Below are 19,346 nucleotides of genomic sequence, written 5' to 3' on the forward strand. Positions count from 1 at the left end.
AAAGAGAATGAAGAAGAGGGGTGGAGAAGGAGGAAAAGAGGAGGAGGAGAAACGACGACGAAATGGTTAGGGCTTCTCGACAATATCACTCCGCAGGAAGTTTCCGGCTAGTTTTCCTTCGGAATTTATATCCGTCGACGACGTAGCTACCTTCGTAGTCGCCATAACTCGTCTACGTGTGAGCCCCACGTTGGTGCTTTTGCAAACGATTAGTTATACCGTGAATATGTGTATGCGTGTATATATGCACATATACATACATATACATTGTATATAGTATACAATACACCGCAAAGATTTCACCTATTTTCTCGCAATAATGAAAAGAATAAACTCTACTTTGCCGAGAGATAACGTTATTTCAAGGACGGTTCAAAAGTTCTGTTTTCATAGACGTAGATACATACGTATACGTACATACACACACGCGCATAATATACCTTTCTATATCGTTTCGAATAAAACGGATATAAAGACGAAACGTAATTATTTCAATGTTACTAATTAAATATTATTATTTTCCAGCTTATTCTCCGTCGTCGTTCCGAAGAGAAAACAACGAGGAGACCGTTTAATTTTGCCTCTAGGCAAAAATAAGAGAATAGAAGGGGATGTCAGCCATTCTTTCTATAAAAATGGATTGTAAGTACCCTTTCTTATCAGAAACAAGCTGGATTCGTTGCAACTGGTGCACGAAATGCTTGCGTAGTGCTTCCAAGCACAGACCAATTCCTGTGTAATTACATTTGCTCGTGACCAAGTATCGTTAAGCAGCTTGTGCTCGAATGTTTGTATTTTTGTTAGTATAATTAAGTTCGTTTAGTAGAAACCTTGGTTAATAGTAATTAATATAACAATGATATTACCCTGATAGTTCCCTTATGGGAAAATGATAGAGATAGAAAATGTTTAAAAAAAATTTTTTAATATACTTTGGTAATTTCGCCTCGTCAGTTCGCATTACGAAAAAAAAAAGAAATGGGCTTTAAAAATTATATGGCTTACGCTATTAGCATGATATACGCGTATTTACATACGTATGTATATATACATTATATAATTGTAAATAGATATACATATAATATATATATATATATATATATATATATATATATATATATATACAATATTTTCATTCGATTTAAAGGGCGATGTTTTATTATTAAATGTTCTATTCGTTTATGAAGAAAGAGATAGAAAGAAAGAAAAAGAGAGAGAGAGAGAAAGATTCGAAGAATCTTTTGCAATTACATTAGACGAAATCCCTGGCATATCGGTGATGCAGATAGTAAAGTTGTTGAGGCCGGCAACGTGGCTCGGTAGAACGTCCAACTTCGAGGCAAACAATCCTTCTCGAAAATGTCGAAAAGAGTTATCCCGAGTGATATCGCTGAGTGGATTGCCCTGTACAAACAACTGAGGATGAGTATACCTAGTACTACTATTCGTGTACGAAGTCGTATAGCGTGTTCGTGTCTCTTTTTCCACTGTATGCGAGTAAACCTGTATCTGTTATAACAATATATATATATATATATATATATATATATATATATATATATATATATATATAGGTATTGTCGGGTTGCGAGGGCATGAGAACATCCTTAAACGAAATAACGAGAATCCTTGGCGTTAGTCCGCGCTAAACGGAAAACTTTTCGGCGCCCTATCTCCGTACACGGTCGCGTTTCAAAATTTTCCTTGTTCCCTCGGCTATGAATGTGTGGCGTTAACTAAAGTTAACCAACACTGATTATTCCACCATAACGCGAGTTTGAAGAACGTGAAGGACATATCACGTTTTATCCATTTCGATGGACCACTATGAAACTTCTCTTCTTTATTACTTCCGAAAGATCCGAACGGAGAAAGAAATGAATGGTTTTTTGCTGAATTAAAGAGGAAAAAAGGAAAGAACAAAAAATAAGATCAACTTTCTTCCTCCGAGAGAAATCGTTTTAATAGCCCGACCAAGATGATCCGTTATCTTCTCACATTCTTGAAAGAGAAAGAGAGAGAGAGAGAGAGAGAAAGAGAGAATATTCTTGACGTCATGATTCTCCCGTTTCTCTAAGAAGTGCAAATCCAGGATACGTCAGATTGTTTTCTTCCTTCCAAATAAATCGTACCGAAGAACTCGAATTTCGCCGTTTTCTTTGAATCGACAGAAAGAGAGAGAGAGAGAGAGAGAGAGAGAGAGAGAGAGAGAGAGAGAAAGAAAGAAAAAGAAATAGAGAGAGAGAGAGAGAGAGAGAGAGAGAACATATAAGAGTCACCGATATCGAACGTAGATGTTTTGCTAGATCCCGCAATATCTTATCGATGACAGTGGAATCGTTTCTTCATCGTTTACCGCAGCACTTTTCAATGATGGCGCATTCTTACCCTCTCGCAACCTCTCTTTCTCTCTCTTTTTTCTATCCCCTATCCTCTTCCCTAACTCTTATATGCCGATCACGACAACTTTTTCGAACGTTCTTCGCGGCTTCCAAGCTCTCGCGATTCTCCCATTCTTTTTCTAGCTTTTTTCTTCTTCTTTTTTTTTCGTTCTTCTTTACCATCTCTCCTCTATCTTCTCCTTTTACTTCTCCTTCCATCCCTTCCTTTTTTTTCTTCTTCTTCTTCTTTTCCCTTTTTCCAGTTATATCCCCGCGCTGACATCGTACAAACTTTCCCGCAATCCACTTATACGATCCCCTTTTCTCTTTTGTACGTGGATCCGAAGTTCGTCGTTATATCAGACGGCACAAACTCGACTCTACCCCGTAGTCGAAATCGCTTTATCTGTTGCGCGAGATTTATGTCGAATATTCGACGTTAGCGGGCGTGCGACAGCGACGCCTTCTTACGAGTTCGAAAGCTACCTAACACCGAAGAAGATTTTAAAGGAAAATCTTACAGGCGATTATAATGGCTCTTAAACGATAAACGTAAGTTTCCTATCACTTTCATTTCCTCGCGCCCTTTACGTCCTTGAGAAGAGATCGGTAATCGAGGAAAAATGTCCACGAAACTTTCCCCTTATTTCTCGTTAACTCGGATATCGGTTATAGTAGTCGTCAGTCTTGCCGTTCAATCTTCTCCCTTGCTTCGACTTTGATAGGATATTTGGAAGATGATTTAGAGAGAGAGAAAATGAGAGAGAGAGAGAGAGAGGAAGGAAGAGAAAACGTTTTTCGAAGCTTTTTTCTTCCTTTTTTTTTCTTTCCTCTATTTTCCATATTTCACAAAATATTTTGAAAAATGAGATCGCACGCGTGTTTCGAGTTTATATATATGTGTATATATTATATATACGTATAAAAGTATACATTTTTCGTAATTTTTATTCTATAGCTAATTAATTCATATACCTAATAAAAATAAAATTCGTAATATCTATCTTCCGACTCGGAAGAGATTAAAGAGACGAGACATGTAACGTTTAAAAAATTCTACGAAGAGCGTTAAGGACGAGAAAGGATGAAGAAAGTCAATTCGAAGTTGTTACCGGAGGAAAGAGCGTCGATATTTATTGGCATTGTTCCGTTTCTGCAGAATCCGTGCGGCACATTTACCGGCGACGGTCGAGTAAGAAAGAGACCTTTCACGAAGAAAAAGAAACTTCTTCTTAGAGCGATAACTTGTAACTACCTGAAGGAGAATCGACTTTTGTTTTAAGTTCGCTTCGATATCTACTATTTTCGTGTCGCACTCGCGTTTTAACTAACTCAAATCTACTGCGACTTCGATTCGTCGATCCGTCGAAAAAAAGGAATATCATTCCTTCTCTGATTCTTTTTTCTATTTTCATTTTTTTTTTTTTTTATTTTTTCAAACGAAAATTGCTTCCTTCTTCGTCGAATTTTTGTTTGTTCTTATATATTTCTAATCTTTATTATTATTATTATTATTTTTCTTTTGTACAATTTTAATATATCATTTCTTTCAACATACATAAATCGTACGAAATAAGTTCTGATTAATTCGAAAGAAAAATATTTTTATTCATTATTATGATATGATTGAGGTACTCGGTGCTTAGGAGAGTGAAAATATGCGAGCGCATGCTTTTCCACTACAGCATATTTTACATACGTTACAGAGCTAGCATACGTTTAAGAGCTGCCAGGGTAATGAAAGTGGACATACTGCAAATACATATATATATGTGTGTGTGTGTGTGTATATATATATAATGTACACATACCCACCCACGCGTACACATACACGATGTACGTTATGAGAGTACAATTTTCACGCTATATTCATTGGAGAATTGGCTTCGAAGAGCTCTCAACTAATTCACACGAAACGCTCGTATTTAAGAAAACTACTATCGCTCGTTCGTAGCTAGAGTTATATTTTTTTTCGTTTTCTTTTTCGGGTTTCTTTTTGGATTTCTTTTTTCCTCTCTTTCTTTCTTTCTTTTTTTTTCTTTGAAAACAAACTTGGAATAACGCATGTTTTCTCGTGAATGTAAAAGTTTTTAACGACGAACGTGAGCGCAAGAGCATAAGTACTTAGACACGTGTATTAGTCTATTACCTAGTAAAGTAGTCGAAGTGAATTTATTCTCGCTTAAAAAGTTATTTTCTATATTTTGTTCTATTTTCTATAAATGTAAACACACAAACGGATAAAGATATTAAGAAAAAAATATTATTTTAAAAGATAATATTATAATTATACATTTTTGAATCTTAGAATTCGTAGACTGATTAAAACGATTATATTTCTCTCTCTCTCTCTCTCTTTCTCTCTCGGAAGCGTTAACTTTGATATCGCTTAAAATCGATCCTAGATCAGTTATCCCTTCCACTCCCTCCCCTCGTTCCTCACCTTTCTTCTCCCACTCCTACGTTATACTACGGCTTGTTAAAATATTTACGAAGATCGTAAAGGCAACACGCATAATATCAAAGTCTAATCAAATATTTGTGCTGGATAACGGTAGCTTCTCTAATATTAATCTAATATTAACGTTTCTCTTTCCAGTTAAGATAGATCGAGCTAATCATAGAATATTTCGCGAGCCGGTTTACTGGATTATAGACAGATACATACGTATGTACGTACGTATGTATATATATATATATATATATATATATATATATATGTATGTATGTATGTATGTATGTATGTATGTACATTTCTGTGTATCCGGTCGATTCTATGTCCGTTCAACGGCTCTTCCAATATTCCGATAGGATACGGAAACTGATGCTTTTAAGATGACCTACGTGATTCTCTTTCCATCCCCACCCCTCTTGTTATACAACGTCACGCCCTAATGTCGTAAAAGTAACTTCAATCTGTATAGAGGGCTTTCGTATATCGTTTGTAATTTTGACAAAATTCAATCTGAATTTATTTCGAAAGAAGGACCATTCGTACGTACGAGGATATGTGTTATTCTTTGGGTAAAATATTAAAAGGGAAAAAGAAAAAGAATTGAAAAAAAATAGATATAATAATAATAATAATAATAATAATAATAATAATAATAATAATAATTGGTAAAAAAAATAGAAAAAATTCAAGAATCGATCGAACGTACTTATCCCTACGATACCTACGATACTTTGGGAGATCGTAATTTGGATTAAGAATCGTGAAACGATTTCGCCATTGTAGAAAAGTGCTGAATGAACTCAAGGCAGTTTCATATCGATCTAAGCGTCATTATCAAGGAGGAACCTCGAGAAAGTTATATTGTTATTGGCCCCAGTACAGTTATTGCCCTCTCTCTTGCTCTCTCTCTCTCTCTCTCTCTCTCTCTCTCTCTCTCTCTCTCTCTCTCTCTCTCTATCTCTCTCCCTACTTATACTGCTATTGGGGGACCAATTTCGTGGTTCATTTTCATCTAGCCAACTTTAGTAATAATGATAATATAAAGTCTTTTTCCTTTTCATCAGAACTGTCGTTATCGTATGCAAGTCGCGAACCTCGTTCGAAAAAATGACTTTACGATAGGCGAAAAATTTTTCTTACCTTCGAGGGTAAAATCATAGTTTATCTTAAAGTCATATCTACGGGGAGAGAGATAGAGAGAGAGAGAGAGAGAGAGAGAGAGAGAGAGAGAAAGAGAGAGAGAGAGAGAGAGAGATATGTGACGTTACTACATTTAATGATATATAAAAGAAAATAGATTATATCTTAGTTTCTTTCGTTCGATGGTTAGATAAGAAATATCATAGTTATGACTTTTACGAGCTACTCGTTCTCTCTCTATCTATCTATCTATCTATCTATGTCTGTTATCTTCTTCGAATTATAACGATTTTCCTTGCTAATATCACGTTAAATACGTTGAACGTCTTTACTTTCACAAATTACACACGAAATATTCTACGTGCTTAATCTTACGACCTATATTTCGTATTACCTTATCATATGACGTTGCCATTTCATTTATCAGTATTTCAACATCACTGAATCTCGTTAATCATCGTCATCGTGTATTTTTTTTTCTTTTTTCCTTTTTTTCTTTTTCCTACCCTTACTCGTTAATATACTTTCATTATATGTACTTACGTGTAATTACTGTGAATATACATTTACTTCACACGTACACGCACATATATATATAAAATATGTATATATATATATATATATATATATATATATATATATATATTCACATATAACTCTATTTTTTGCAAATAACGTTGTCGTCTCTTTTCAGATATCGTAATTCACATGTACACACATACACACATATACATACATACAACAATGTACAAATTGTAAATAAACTCCAATGTGCTAGAAGCTAGGTAAATAACTAGATATTAATGCCGGTAAATTCTATTGACTCTGTTATTTTGGTTGTTCCGTTCCAGGAAATACGTTCTTGTTGAAAATGTAAACAAAACACATAGTCGAGCGTTCAGCTTCGTCAATGAACTAGGTGACTCAGAGTAATACGAGACCTGCTCGAGACAACAAGACTAGCTTTTCTCTGCTGCGAAGTACTTAGGTAATATTACTTTAACGTTGATCATTTGTATAACAATTAGAATATATTTCGTTCTTGTATAATCGATCAAATACACACACACATATATATATATATATATACTTTTATTATAAAACAATGAATTTAAAAAATGATTAATATATATATCTGAATAAATGATCGTATTTGAGTTTCCATATGGGATAACATTCATTTATTGTTAGTGAAATTCGATTAACCGATATTACTTGGAATAAATTTTAAATTATGCAATGTAAATACCGTCGAACTAATGTCCTGCATACTTATATACGCATTTCATTCCGTATCGGTAATGTTTCCCTTTGCTAATGATACTTTAAATACTTACGATATAAGCACGTATTTTGAATATATTATATATACATACAAATTGTATTTTATTATCTAAAGAAGAAAGAATAATTACGTACGTACGTATATGCGAATATTATATATTCGATAGTTTTCAATAATATGAAAAACGTTCTACTTTAAAAACAAAACCACAAAAATGATTGATTTCAAGTCATCAACAGACAAGCTGGAGGATAGTACGTTTACAATAGCGATCGAAAAAAATACTACGTATGACGTAGGTATGGCGTTTACAAACAAGGAAAATATTCGTCCTATCAATTTTTTTACGATTTCCCCGGGCTTTGATATCGCGTTAGAAAAAAGAGAGAGAGAGAGAGAGAGAGAGAGAGAGGAGAGGGAGGAAGCAGAAAAAAACGACTTTCGTATAACGTAGGTGATGGAAAGAGGGATTGAGGAGAGGGGGGTGTGAGGTGTTGGATAGGGAGGAAGAGGAAGAGGAAGTTACCGAGATTGAAGCAATGCACGTGAACGTACCAGTCTAGATTTCTCTGAAGTTTCGAATAAAATCCCATTTATAGATACATCCAGCGTCAAATTTGATGTGTCCTGGGAGGACGTAACATTTGAACCCGTCATTTATGACCCCGGCCAAATTCTCTACGGCCATCGGCGGCCCTCGCATCTGTCGAGTTTCACAAATTGCTCGTTCCACAGCCTTGTAGTTCGATGTGTATATGCTTGGCAAACGTCGACGTTGAACACCCACCTACCCCGTTTCATCTACGCATGTCCCAGTATCTCCCATCAGTGTCAATGTACAATCAGTTCGTTGCTCGTAACTTCTCTAAAGCGTGATCTTCTCTCTCTCTCTCTCTCTCTGTCTGTCTGTCTGTCTGCCTGTCTCTATTTATATATATGTGTGTTATTGCTCGAACTGTCGTTATCCCAAATCTAAAGATTTCTTAACACCTACAACAGAACAGTTCGGTGTTCTTGTTGGAAACATTGTTAATTAGCAAGTTTAGTTCTATTTTACTAGGATGATTCGTCTAATTGAAAACGTCTCGTCTATTTCGTACATCTAAGTATTTTACGTTTGAATGTATCGTAACTTTAAGTTAGGTATGTATAATATAATGTATAATAAGATGAGAATGAAATATTATAATGAAATTTTATCCGAATGAAATATACTTAATGTGTCGTTAATCAATTATTTTCTTTTTATCATTAATAATAATAATTTGTTAGATACGTATGAACTAGCTATTATATATAAATATCTATCTGTACATATATTGTACACATATTTTCTACAGGTAGATAGATCCTTAACAAAATTTTATCACTCGTCAATAGCTTTTCATCGCCCATAACGATTCATTAACATCCAAGCACTCCGTCATCATACTCTATTAGAAGATACGCGTAGAGAATAAAGCTATGAGAGAGAAAGAGAGAGAATGAGAGAATGAGAGAGTAGCCATTAAACGTCAGCATACTCGTCGGTATCCTCTCAAATAAAATTACAAACTGGGCGACTTTGATTTAGGGCAAAGCACAAAGAGAGCTAACGGGCTGCTCTTCAGTTCGATGAATAAAAACTCTTCAAAATATTTGCCTGTGCGATTTGGGTGTAAGAGATTTAGGGTGAGTTGACAAATCGTGCATGAGTATAAAGGCAACTCCCTCTCTCTCTTTTTCTCTCTCTTTCTCTCTCTCTTTCTCTTTCTCTTTCTCTCTCTCTCTCTCTCTCTCTCTCTTTATCTATCTCTTTCTCTCTTTTCTCTTTTGCTTTATCTCTCACTATATCCAATCACTTTCGGCGAGGCTATCGAACTTTTCCCGCAAATATAATCAGTGTGCGCTTTCAAAACAAGAACGATGTACTACTATAGAAACACGCCTGCATACAGAGAGATTACCGAATCGCATTGAATAGTAGTTTGGTGTAGGCGCATATTTATTCACACGTATAATAGTGCTAATCAATAATTATCATTAGTCATCGAAGTAATTTTCTTTTCTTTTTTTTTTTTTTTTATTCGATTATTCCCGTCGATTAAATTGTTTATTATTTACATATGCATTTATTCGTAAATCCTTGTTATTTTTCCTTTATTCAGCACGTCGATCGATCACAAATATTTCGGGCGACAGTAGTATATTATTATAATAGTTACCGACTCACTTTATTTAGTCGTATGCAGTACATATACATGTACATATATAAAAAAAAAATATATATATATATATATGTATGTATGCATGTATGTATGTAAGTTACGTCTCGTTTCTCAACGGCGGCATAAAGCTGACGTATACACGAAGGGTCTACCGTAAAAAATATTACTCCCTGTCACGAGATACGTGCCGCAACCTTTCCCTTCTCTTCTCTTCTCTACTACTCATCTTTTTTTTCTTCCCTCTCTTTCTCTCTTTCTCTCCCTCTTTCACTCCTTCTTCTTCCTCTGCTCTTCTCGTACAGAAGGGGGTGTTACTACCACTACCATAGCAACATAGAGAACATCATCTCTCCCTCACTCTCTCCCTCACTCTCTCTCTCTCTCTCTCTTTTTCTCTATATTAAACTGTACGACCCGAAAACCGCTGGGATCTACAATCTTGTAACTCGTTTCTGCCACCGCATAATAGTATGACCAGTTCGGTGCGGTGTAAGTTAAAGAGGACAGTAGCGTGTAACATCGTGTAAGAGGTCGCGTTTAAACGAGCAACCACGTAAGTCCACGCCGTTAAGATTTCCGAGATTTCATCCTCGTTCTCGTCCTTGTCCTCGTCCTCATCCTTGTCCCTATCCTCATCCTCGTTTTCGTTTCCCTCGCACAAGCGTTACCTTTCGTATGCTTGTCGGAGAATCTGACTTTCGAAATTATATATCTAAGTAGTAGGTATCTAACTCTCTCGCCTTTTAAATTAGTCTTCCAAGAACAATGAATTTTTAAATGCGATAGAGTTTACATTCAGATTTGGAAGAATCTGAAAAGACCCGTTACATTCTTTCCTTTTTCTTTTTTTTTCTTTTTTGTTTTTTTTTACTATTTTTTAAGGATATCGAAACACGCCTTTAATAAATTTCTCATCGATCCACTTTCTCGTATATTATATATTATATTGCACTGTGTTATTCTTATGATTAAATAAAATAATAACAGTAATTCTGACAGATTATATTATATATATATTACGTATATTAATTATATAATATATAATATATATATATTTTTTTAAATAATATCAGACACGTCTTTAATTAATTTTTCATCTACCATTTTTCTCTCGTATATTATACTTTATATTGTATTATATTTTTCTCATGATTAAGTAAAATAATGATACTAATTGTGATATATATATATTTCGAATAATGAAGATTTTATGAATTCTTTTTATTTGATTTATCTTTTTATTAGTTACTAATCGACGAAAGGTAGTTACCTACCTACCTACATACATACATGTAAGCAGAGAGTAGAACTCGATCGACTTTGGGCGTTATCTCGTGACACGTCGTGCGGCGAACTAACTCGTGGATTTACGAGGAGGGCTCGCTAAATCAGCAATTTCACTTCCTTCGACGATTATTCTCTTTAGTTCAACAGAGAGAGTTTCGTTACCACGGTACCACCACCTCCACCACCACCACCACCACCACCACCACCATCACCATCACCATCACCATCACCAATTCCACTCTAGCCGTTCGCTCGAACTCGTTCGAAAAGATATATTCAAAGGTGACTTTGTTCCCCGACACGTCCGTTTCCCGTTAAACTTCTACAGTTAACTCGATTATTCGATCTTCTCTCTATCGACTGTTAGTCGAATTATCGCCGCATTTCGATTTCGTCGGGGAAAGAAAAATTCGCATTTAACTTGGATTAATCACGATCATATTTTATAATGATCCATTTCGAAACTTTCATTTCTTATAACGACCATAAGAATAATTTTTCTTTTCTTTTCATTTCTCCTTTTCTTTCTATTTTTTTTTTTTTTTCCTTCGACACATTCAGAATTTTTATTGAGTACTGAATCTAAATTTTAATTATTCCTCATTATTATTCTTTTCGAGAATATAAACTATATATATCGTATACATACATACGTACATACATATATACATATACACATACATTCACATATATAGAAAACGAGATAGAGAGACAGGAAGAGAGAAAGAGAGATACATAAAAAAATGAAACGTAACAACATTTAGAGAAAGCACGTGTTAGGTTAATATGACCACGATCGTTCGAAAGGGTCGTTTAAAGTACGATCCGAGTGGGAAATTTCGCGATGGTATAGAACGCAAAACGCACGCGGAAACGCGGGAGTTAAACGTTCAAGAGAATACCGCAGAAACCAGATGAACGGCTGATGCGTAAGCATTAACGTCTACCTACCTTCCCTCTCTACCATATAATTTATCTGCCGAATTCCTGGCGAGAGTGGACGTCGCGTTGTAACACGTTAGCCATACCGGACCGGATCTAAATTACACGCACGTTACTGTATTAAATTCCAGAACATATGTACGAGCACGTATTCGGATCGTTACGCGAGACATTAAATTCACCTGCGAATCTTTGCGGTCGTTCAATTCCGCACAAAGAGTCTTCTTTTTACACCCTTTTTTTCCTTCTTTCGTTTTTTTTTTTATTTTTTTTATTTTTATTTCTATTTCTTCTTCTTCTTCTCTTTTTTCCTCTTTCTTTTTTTTTTATATCGTTATTGCTCTTACTTTTCATCGACTACACTCTGTAATCTTCTACACTCGATTTTTTGAAATCTTAAGTAATAAAAACTGGGAACATTTGAAGGAAACTTTTAACGTAAAGGATCTCGCAATATATCCTTTTATTTTTTATAGACGAGAATATAATAGATAATAAGGACGGATAAAACGTTAAATGTTCCATTATGATTCTTCATTCGATTCGAATTAATATTCAATTAAGTATTATTATATAACTTCAATTTTATTATATTCATCGATTTTCATTGAATAATTTCGATGATTAAAACGAGTAACAGTAGGTACCTAGCTATATATACTTTATTACAAGTTTAAAGTTCTCCCTTTCAGTTCTTTTTAATTACGAACTAAGAAAGCAAGTTTCTTCTATCCCTTATCGAAGAAATCCCTTTAACGTTCGATCTTTTCGAAAGTTCGACGGACTTCGAACAAGATTTATTCCATTTAATAGCGTTGTGCCTTATCCCTTCGAGCGATATCGACTTCGTGCTATCGAGCTTTCGTGTTAATCGAATTTCAGCGAGCCTCGCACACTTTGTCGCACATATCTATATATAAATGTATATATATATACATACATACATGTATATATATATATATATATATATAGAGCTATAGATGTATCAAAGTCGGCTTGCACGCAATCTGTGCTTCACGTTTCACGCAACGTTATCGCACGGAATGATAATGTATGACTGTAAAGTACGTTAGTTCGGGGGTGCCTACGTGCCAGGACGATCCATCACTTTCGTTCACGCAATGAGATAATTAAAGTATCACCAATGATTTTTAATAGTCCGATGAGAATAAGGGATCGACCATTTCTACGAATGTTGGAATTCCGTGTCGATCGACCGGAAACAGATAAAATGAAAGAAAAAGAAAGGAAAAGAAAAAATCGACATACCGCGCATATATCATATTTTTGACATTTTAGAAATCTTAGAATATCTTAGAAATTTTCAGAAATGCATTAAGAATTTAAGAAATAATTTAATAGATTTATGGATATCGTTCGTGAAAGAGATACTTGTATAGCAAGTGAGATATTTATTTAAAACGATAACTACTACTACTATAGGTATGTATTTACTTATCAGCTTCTTCAATTTCCAGGATCAAAGGATCGCATTGTCGTGCGGTCAGGTCGGTCGTACGTTGGCCTTCTAATCGCGCCATTAATCGCGAAACCAGTTCGGTAAGCCTGACGAGCACGCTAGACTCTACGTTTCGTGTGAACGAGCGAGAATATTTGCAGCTCGTTCGTCAATGTGACTAACCACCTTAACTTAAGTACGTACTTACTTGTTTGCTTACTTACTTACTTACTTACTTACTTACTTACTTTCACTTTCCCTTGAGAATAGTGATTCGTTCGATCTTGGAAACGACGACACTTTCATTTCGTTCGAGATCGTCGAAACGAGTCATGTTTTCGATGTTTTCGAATTCGCATCGAATTAAAATCCAATGAAATTTATTCACAAATTTATTTCGTTTTTTTTCATCGTACTTTCATCGATCATTACTGAATATACGTATATAATGACTCCGGTCGGCCGAGATATAAAATCGGAAAGTAATGATTAAAAAATTGTAAGTAAGAATTATAAGATAATTATTTTATATTAAATAGATATATCTCAGAAGGGAATAATTTAAAGGTCCGTAATAATTTTTAAATCGAAAGAATAGAACGAACGAAACGGATGAGGAACGAGGTAAGATGCGATTCTTAAACTCCGTGAGGGTTGAAACGAGAGTACTTTCGGAAGAATGAGGACTCATTACGGCGATAATTGTATGGATCAATGAGGAGTTCTACGAGGGACTCTTCGTGAATGCTTCGCGAACGAATAATAATAAGGTACTAGTAGTAGGATCGAAGAGAAAGTGCGAATAGTTCGAGGTCTCTTAGAATTTATTATTTTCCGATAGAGTCATCGCATCAAATTTCCAATAAAATTCGAATCGTCCTTTTCCTTCCGTCTGTCCTTTCGTTCTCCCTCACCACCCTCTTCCGCCAACATCGTTGGATATTTCTCGTAGTAAATTATTACGTTCTTAAAACGTCGACGTTTCGTACTTGACGTTTAATAATTGTTTATATCGAGAAATTTCTAAATTGCAAGTTAAGATATTTTGTCGAGAAAAGAAAAGAAAAGAAAGAAAAAATAAAAGAATAGGAACATCGATAAAAAAACTCCAATTTCATTTTCATCTTCCGTGAGTTTATCATTGCGTTCGAGAGAAGAATTATGGGATCAAAATTGTTATACGATGATAAAAAATCTTGGCGGAACTTTAAAATTGATAAAATATATATTTCTAAAAATACATTATATGGCGAGACCATATGTGATCGTTGGGCATTCGACGTTCGAGCTCGATGCGTTTAGTTACGTCGAATCCATCGTGAATTTAATCGAAGCCTTCCATTACGACTTTTATATTTTTAACCTTTTTATTTTTAACGTGCGATAGGGTACGCGGAGTAAGAGGGAAGGGAAGGAGAATGGTAGGGAGGGAGAGAGGTATATGTACGTACCAATATATCTTTTTACCATCGTTTCTACCTCGTGCAAAGTTACTCGATCGAAATTGTATTTCTCGTGGAGCCGGTACGCTTGCATTGTCGTAAAGTGAAATGAAAAAACGTTTCTAGCGTACATATAATAAAAATAAGGGGAACTGTTTTTTGTTGGCTTGTATATAGATAGATATATACGAATAGGTACGTACGTATGTATGTACATACACGTCTATGTATCGATGCGATACACATAAAAACGTTATTCGAATCATTCTAAAACTCAGCAAAAGAGTTTGAAAACAGTATTAAACTCTTCAACTATTTTCGATAATTTTCTAAAGTCCTATAGAAAATACCGTATATCGTGTAACAGGATCGATAGTGTTGTTCGATGGTAATAAGAGCCGCGTTGTACCGTATAAAACGTCATGAATTATCGTAAGGGCATTCGGTTGCACGCTAAAGCTATGCGGTAATATGGAACAATGTAAATAATGGATAATGCACATTTAATTGCATCTGTGCAAGGGAATTATATCGAGCGTGTACGTAGAAAGAGGGAGAGAGAGAGAGAGAGAGGGAGAGAGAGAGAGATAAAATGCTTTTTCCTGTTTACTTTTTATGTCAGCGCCCACGTTATTTGGATAATAACGCGAGAGAGTAGAACTAACGTCGGGCATTGATATCATACGAGCACAATACACATATTCATACAAACAAATATACACACACACATACAGATATGTATACACGAAGATAGAATCACATTCAAATTCGTACGTCCATCCATTCGTCGTCGTGTGCCCCTTCGTTGTAAACCTTTCGCGCTTTGCATCGCGAAAATAACGCAAAGCTGAATAATAATATCCGATGTTCGCGCGAAAGAACGGACGTTTCTCTTGCCTTTGTTCCTTTCTGTCCGTTCGTTGCCTTTAAATATGGCCTCACGTACGTACGTACATAACGTACGTATGTAGATATATATATATATATATTGTGTACATACGTAGGGTACACACATTGTGTATCAGAGATCGCGCGAGAAAATTCAATTCCTCCGTATGTTCAACATCGCTCCGATTGTTATTGCGCTCTTCGCGTAATTATAAAACACAACGAGAATAGAAATATCCCGGAGAAAAGGAGAATGGAGTCCGGAGAGATAGGGGAGGATGGATGAAGCAGAAATGATTTACGAAAGATGATCAATCGATAAAGGGAAAAATACATCAAAGAACGAGAGGATATTTATATCTTATTGATTATCGTCTTATTGATATCTTTTTTATTTTTTTCATTATATTTTTCTTCTTTCTTTCTTTCTTTCTTTCTCTCGGAAAATATTTCTTTTTCTTTATTGCGAATCGAACTCTTCGAAATGATATCAAAAAAAAAAAAAAAGAAAAAGAAGAAATAAAACAAAGATAAATAAATAAGTAAATAAAGAAAGAAAAAAAACGTGAAATTTATATATTCGATTTTTGTTGGAATTTAATTTGATTTACTAAGTGAACAATTGCAATTTTCGATCGCAACGTTCTACATTTTATCGCAGAATTGTCGTTCTCGGAAGAATGGCGAAAAGTGGAAAGGAGAATGAAAGAAAGAGAGAGAGAGAGAGAGAGAGAGAAGGAAACGGAAAAGGGAGAAAACGTATATATACATATATATATATATATATATATATATATATATATATATATATATATATTTGGTAGAGTCCAAGCGTCTCTCGTAAGAGAGAGAGAGAGAGAGAGAGAAAGGACGTTGCCGGTGTGACGGCGGAATATCGGAAAACGATTATGACATAACTCATAGCGTCGATAAAATTTAATTACGCTTTATATAATTTACCAGAGAAGAGGAAAAGAGAAAGAAAGAAAGCGAGAGAAAGAGAGAGAGAGAGAGAGAGAGAGAGAGAGTGAGTGAGTAGGGTGCAAGTTAATGTTAGCTTTGGTAAGATCGCCCAGTTGAGAGACTATTTATGATATCATTTTTGCAGACACTGAAAACATCGAATGATTTAAGTCGACTATATTGTATATATGTATGTACGTATGTATATATGTGTGCAAGTGTACGAGTATATGTGTACGTACGTGAGAAATGTAACAGCGTATCATCGAATCGTATTCCACCGTAGTACCTTATTCAGTGAATTTTGCCGTTGTTACATATTATATTGGAGATAAGAAACCTTTTAGATTGAGAGAACTTTTGCGAACATGTGACCAGTGAATGTGACTAGGTAGAGCTTCAACGCAATAATACAGACGGTTTGCTTATATATTGAAATCGTGCTTTTACGTTTGGCAGACATTGAATTTTGTGGTAACCTTTTCACAGAGAGAGAGAGAGAGAGAGAGAAAGAGAGAGAAAGAGAGAATAGACAGACAGAGAAAAAGGTAAAAGTACGATGTCATTATTTCGGAACACCAAGAATTTTCCTCAGAATTTTTCCTAGAATTTCACTCTCTTCCTTCGTTGTCTTGAAATTAAAGAATAAAAAAAAAGAACTAATAAAAAATAAAAGAAGAAAAGAGAGGACGAACAATGAAAATTTAATTTAAAAAGAAAAAAGAAAAATAAATTTCAGTATCAATCCAATCCGTGATTTCGATTACACAGAGCCGAGCTAACGTTTGACATAATAAAACGATCGAATTTCATGTTTTCAATGGCGATACCATGCTTTATTTGTTAGCTTCGATACACATTATTTTACGAGATTTTTCAATGAAAACGCGGATTGATAATATTTGTTAAATGTGGGGGCAGTCCTACAGTTCAGCGATGGTAGACGGGAAAAATGTTTCCGATCGTTATTTGTTGATCGGATGTAGGTTTGTTCGACTGGATTTTAAACGAGAGAAGGACCATAGGATTCGTCGAATATCGATCTCTCGAAACGTCGACGGAAGTTCTATTGCTCTGTCTCTGTCTCACTATCTCTATCTCTCGAGCTATTGTTCCTATACGGAAGACAGTACCCTTAGGTCCGGATAATGTATCTTCGTTGCTAATTGTCGGCCCGTGAGTACGAACGGATTGAATTCAGTCGAGAAGATAGAAGGATATCTTAAATTTATATCTTACCGTCCGGTAGATTAGAAACTAACCGTAAGGAAATTCTATAAGAGCTCGATTTGACATAGAAATTTGACGTATGTATAAGTGGAGTACTTAGATATCTAGCGAACGCACTTCAACGAATAGAACAACTCTCTTGGATTTGAATAGTCAACGATGTAACCATAATCTGAATTAATTCATACACGAAACTGTTATCTCGTTAACGAGACTAAAATCTTGGTATTATTTGCTCGTAGCGACCCATTGTTTCCCTTACTATGTTAATTCACGTAATCTTATAAACCGCAGAAGAGATAGTTACTTACTTACTTAGATATGTACGTAGATATCTAAATAAGATAACGCACTTATCTGTCGCAGTAAACTTACTTATTTGCGTTTGATGACACTTTTTACGAATTCTACAAACGAATCTTAAAATCACCGTGAAATCGAAATGACTTTCTCGAGTTTCTCGAGTTTTGAAAAGGGATTATCGTTAAAGGACCGCATGTCTCATTTTGAAGAGAATCTTCGATAAATGACGGGGCCATAAATATGAAGAATACGCGAAGAACGTAGGGAAATATGTTGGAAGGGTGAGGACTATATAAGGGACAGGGAAATATATACGGTATATATACAGAAGCAACCGTATAACCTGCATGCATGCCACAAACGATTACTTTACATCGATCCATGCAAAGTGAGTGAGTGAGAGATAGAGAAGACAGAGACGGAGAATCGTCCTCGTCGTATCCCTAGCGTACATCCTCGAGATAGCTTAACACATTCGCGAGATGTATACGAGATAGCTTAACACATCTGCGAGTCGGGCATTTCAGATAACGCGGAATTGCCGCACGAAACCGTCTTGAATATCCACAAGGAGGGTGGGTGTGTAATATATATATATATACACATCACGAGCAACTATGTGTGTGTGCGTGTGTGTGAGAGAGAGAGAGAAGACAAGTGTACGTCGCTCTGGCATGCTTTACGTCGAGCCGAAGTGCTAACCGCCGTCCAAAGGAGAGAAAAAAGAAGACAATGACACACGAAGGAGGACAGAAATGGTGGCCGCGGTGAACGTTCGTGTCAGCTACTTTGTTTCCCCTTCCATTGACTCTCTTTCCCTCTTTTTCTCTCTTTCTCTGTCTTCCTCTTCCTCTTCCTCTTTCTCTTTCTCTCTCTCTCTCTCTAGCAAACACTCAATTTCTTTTTTCTTTCTTTCCTCCCTCCCTCACGTTTCTCCACCCTTTTTGCCAGGCACCAACGCGCGCGACAAACTTTTTCCCGGGCTTTCCGGCTGGGCTCGCGTATAGAAACGGGCCACTCTCGTAATCTCACGGTTTTCCAACGCGACAGCCAATGGCGCGACGCGTCTATCTTCGATGATATATATATATATATATACACACCCGCGTCAAACGTCTTTTCCAAGCGTTGTGTCGCTTTTATCTTAGGGAATCTCCATGGACGCGAATAAGACCTAGAAGCGTTTCAACTCTATTTCTATCCTACTCTTTCTCTTTATCTTTATCTATCGTTTTCTCTCAGAAAACTTGAACTTCTTTTATTTTTATATCTTCGGCGTATGATCGAAGATCGGTTTTATATTTTATTTACTTTCTCTCCCTGTCTCTCTATCTCTCTTTTTCTTGTTTCTTTCCTTTCTTTTC

At 35.6% G+C, this 19,346-nt stretch overlaps 1 long non-coding RNA gene across 1 annotated transcript; it reads left to right on the forward strand.

The window, feature by feature from the left end:
* The first annotated feature begins 379 nt into the window (after window positions 1–379).
* On the forward strand, window positions 380–13,344 carry LOC127072632 (uncharacterized). The gene is made up of 3 exons (XR_007785553.1): window positions 380–642; window positions 6,828–6,964; window positions 13,176–13,344. It is a non-coding gene; the product is annotated as an uncharacterized LOC127072632 (long non-coding RNA).
* The last annotated feature ends 6,002 nt before the right edge of the window (window positions 13,345–19,346 follow it).

The sequence above is a fragment of the Vespula vulgaris genome, chromosome 2, assembly GCF_905475345.1.
Source record: "Vespula vulgaris chromosome 2, iyVesVulg1.1, whole genome shotgun sequence".
Taxonomy (NCBI): domain Eukaryota; kingdom Metazoa; phylum Arthropoda; class Insecta; order Hymenoptera; family Vespidae; genus Vespula; species Vespula vulgaris.